The sequence below is a fragment of the Lactuca sativa genome, chromosome 2 (assembly GCF_002870075.4).
Source record: "Lactuca sativa cultivar Salinas chromosome 2, Lsat_Salinas_v11, whole genome shotgun sequence".
Lineage (NCBI taxonomy): Eukaryota > Viridiplantae > Streptophyta > Magnoliopsida > Asterales > Asteraceae > Lactuca > Lactuca sativa.
Window position 1 is genome coordinate 42,043,145 of NC_056624.2, and position 4,561 is coordinate 42,047,705.

Sequence of the window (4,561 nt, forward strand, 5' to 3'; positions counted from 1 at the left end):
AGCCGACGAGGGAATCTTTCTGGGCTACTCTCTCACATCCAAAGCATACAGAGTCCTAAACAAGCGTTCGAGAAAAATTGAAGAGACATATTACGTGACCTTTGACGATAGCTATGTCAAAAAGCTACAAGCCAAAGAAGACACCGCTGGGGAAATCTTTCCTCAAACTGGCCAAGTCACAGTCTCGATCGCTAATCTATACGAGAAATTTCTGGAGCTCTTTGACGAACCAGAGAAAGCTTCTCTCTCAGAAGCAGGCATAGCAGACAACAAGGTAGACCACATGAAGCAAATTGTCGAAGAAGCTACCAGGAAAATGAATGAAGGAGGATCGACTTCTGATGAACCTCCATCCAACAATGCTTCAGTCGAGGGGGAGCCAAGCTAACATGTCGAGGGGGAGCCAAGCTCACATGTCGAGGGGGAGCCAAGCTCTACCACTGCAACCAAAAGTGATTCTCCAACCGAAAGTGCTTCTCCAACCGAAAGTGCTTTTCCAACCGAAGGTGCATCAACGCCTGCAAGTCCAGCATCACAAGAAACCCCTGAACCTCAAGTTTCTCAAAGCTCATCAATCGAGGGGGAGCATGATGATATGACACTTGACTACGATAGCCAATCCGAGCCAGAAGAAATGATCAATGCTGAACTAGACCCAACCTTTGATCCAAATTACCCTCCTCTTACCAAATGGACCAGAGATCATCCTATCTCTCAAGTGGTTGGTGATGTCTCTGAAAAGGTTCTGACCCGATCACAACTGAAGGCAAAACAGACATCCTTATTTTCAAAGGTTGAGTTTTGTATGTTTAACTCATTCGTATCAAAAGTTGAACCGAAGACAGTTAACACTGCTCTCGATCACTCTGATTGGGTTCAAGCAATGCAAGACGAACTGAACGAATTTGAAAGGAACAAAGTCTGGCGCCTCATTCCAACTCCTCCAGATGCTTCGGTTGTTGGTCTCAAATGGGTCTTTAGGAACAAAATGGAAAAGAAGGGAATGTTATAAGGAACAAAGCTCGTCTGGTAGTAAAGGGATACTGTCAGGAGGAAGGGATTGATTATGAAGAGACTTTTGCTCCTGTAGCTAGGCTGGAACATGTAAGAATATTTCTTGCTTATGCTGCCCACAAAAACTTTGAATTTTTCCAAATGGACGTCAAGTGTGCATTTCTTAATGGAGAACTCGAAGAAACGGTGTATGTGGAGCAACCTCCTGGGTTCGTGAACGAAAAGTATCCAAACCATTGCTATATTCTGGATAAAGCTGTGTATGGCCTTAAACAAGCTCCGAGAGCCTGGTATGAAACGCTAACTAAATTCTTAAAGATGTCTAAATTCAAACAAGGTTCGGTTGACCCAACCTTCTTTCGCAAAAAGGAAGGTAACCACCTTATGATAGTTCAAATTTATGTCGATGACATTATCTTTGGCTCTACGAATCCTAGCTTAACAGCTGAATTCAGAAAGTTGATGGAGACTAAATTTGAAATGAGCTCAATGGGTCCTATTAACTTTTTCCTTGGTTTAAATATTAGACAGGGACCCGAAGGCATCTTTATCAATCAGGAAGCTTACATGAAGACTCTCCTAGCAAAGTTTGGTATGATGGGAGACTCCAAAGTCAAAGTCCCAATGGCATTTGGCACCAAGCTAACTCCATCCCTAGACAAACCGGCTGTCGATATCACGCTCTATCGTCAAATGATAGGCTCACTAATGTATCTTACTGCTAGCAGGCCTGACATCATGTTTTCTGTGTGTTATTGTGCTCGATTTCAGGCAAACCCACGCGAACCTCACATGCTTGCAGTGAAGAACATTTTACGCTATCTCAAGCGAACCACCTCCTTAGGTCTATGGTATCCTTCCAACTCAGGCTTCTTCGTTCAAGCCTATTCTGATGCTGACCTTGGAGGATGTGGACTCGACAGAAAAAGCACTACTGGTGGCTGTCAATTCCTTGACGGGAAGTTGGTCAGCTGGCAATCCAAGAAACAAACGTGTGTGTCGTTGTCTACTGCCGAAGCAGAATACATAGCCGCTGCTTCCTGCACCTCACAAGTGATTTGGATCCAGAGTCAACTTCGAGACTATGGACTCAATATGAAGAAGATCCCACTATATTGTGACTCTGAAAGTGCAATTAGGATCTGTCATAACCCAGTGCAACACTCTAAAACCAAACACATAGCACTGAGGTATCACTTCATCAAAGATCACGTGGAAGATGGAAACGTCGAAGTTCACTTCGTAAGAACCACTGATCAACTGGCTGACGTCTTTACCAAAGCTCTTCCTGAAGCATCATTCAACAGAATATTGCAAGGGCTAGGTATGATGGAATCAGAGTCAGTACCTCACACTACCTCTCAATCTCCAACGTAAGAAGCGAAACCAACCGAAATTTCGGGTTCGGTTAAACCATCTGACTCGCTCATCACTTCAAAGGTAGTTTTTCTTGGTTATATATTTCTTGTACAAAAATTTTTTTAGTGTTGAAAATATTTTCCAATTGCATGTCTAAATTCCTTGGTTTCTCAAAATTTTCCAAAACCGAAACCTACCGAAGGTTCGGGTTCGGTTTTTCAAAAGTTTGTTGAACCGAAACCAACCGAACGCTCGGGTTCGGTTTTTCAAAATTTTGTTAAACCGAAACCAACCGAACGCTCGGGTTCGGTTTTTCAAAATTTTGTTGAACCGAAACCAACCAAACGCTCGGGTTCGGTTTTTCAAAATTTTGTTGAACCGAAACCAACCGAACGCTCGGGTTCGGTTTTTCAAAATTTTGTTGAACCGAAACCAACCGAACGCTCGGGTTCGGTTTTTCAATTTTTTCCCAACCGAAACCAACCGAACGTTCGGGTTCGGTTTTTCATATTTTTTTCAAAGTTTTTTAAATCTTATTTTTTTTCTTACTTATTTTTTTTTTACTTATTTTATTTATTTTTTTTCTTTTATCTTTTTTAATAAATCTCAAAAACTCCAAAAATATTTTTTTTTTTACTTTTCTTGTTGTGTGTTCGTTCGTTTATGGGGGTATAAATGTTGGATTAATTAAGTGTCTCTAGAAGCATGCTGCTGTATGTGTCCCAAGCCTCATAAGATTTTGAATAATAGCCTTCATGACCTGGTATAAACAAACCTTGTCTTCCCAATAAGGCTAACACATTTATTCTAATCGTGAGCTACCTCACTCTCTTCTCACATGAGTTAAGAGTTTTTCTGCTTGGTCCTTATTTTCGCAGCAGAGGTACTTTATCTTCTTACACCATCTCCTTACACTTCTCCATTACATTCGTTTCATCAACGTAACCCTTGAGACTCTCAGAAATTACCACTGAGGTTTATGGTTACACAACATCTGTGTTTATGATCTTAGTTTCGTGCCACTACGTGCTGAGTGAAACCCAAAATTCAACACCAAATCTGAATTGACGGTGAACAATTAATTTGCTTAAGTTTTCACCAAAGAATTGACGAATGTACCTTCATGAAATCTCAAATTTTCTTTTGTGTGATTCCTATGAAATTGTTAAACACCATAACATTTCTTCCCTTGGGATCTAGTTTTTAATTTTTTTATCTGAGATTTTATATTTTTCCAAGCCAATTTAAAATAAATTCGTACCTACTTGTTCAACAGACTACACCGGTCTCACAAGTACTTTGATCCCTTTCTTTCTTATTTCAAGATTAGAATTGCTGCATCAAAGCGAAAGCCACCCTAAAGTAGCCTAATTAAAAGAAGCCTTTCAACATTTCTGAAAAAGTGATTGATCGTAATTCAACGGGAATCCACATTAACACTTTAAGGTCTCTCTTGAACTTGAAGGAAGAGATTCGTGCCCGGGATCATCAGTTTCGTGTCATTATTGACATCATAGTAAATCCTAAAAAGAGTTGCTTTATTTCTTTTCTTTTTACACTCTTTGCACGAAAATCTTTGATTTTCCAAAATTCCGTTACTAATCAATTTCAGGCTGATTTATTGCATTCGTGGTTAATAATTAAGACGTGGTCAACAATCCTCCACGTGGGCAGTTTATTCAAAAGATGCGATTTACAAGATAAGACGAAGGGTTGCTGACTCAGGCGGGAAATAAAAGGATTGAATTTCAACCGGTGGTAAAAAAAAAATTAAAAAGGGGCGCGTGTGAATTTGAAACGGCCATACTTTTACTGACAAAGTGGACGCATGTGCGAAATCCAAGTGACATTCCTCTGGCACTTCAAAGCGCGTGAGGATTTGAAACGGTTTTTCTTCTGAAACGGCGCTTGTTGGGCGGCGTGATCCTAGGAATCTGACACTCTCTCTCCTACGTGATCATCGCACGCCTCAACTGTCACGCATCTGTCATTCAGGAAACCTTTTCGTATTTCCATAGAAGATTTGAAACGATTTTTCTCTCTCCTTTCACCCACTATAAAAGGCAGTCTTAACCACGATTTACCTCTTTACTGCTTCAAAATTTCCAAGAGAGCAAAAACTCGAAAAAGCTTCACTGTTCATCATCTTCTTTAACCTTCAACAATGGTAGAATCATCATCCGTTCAT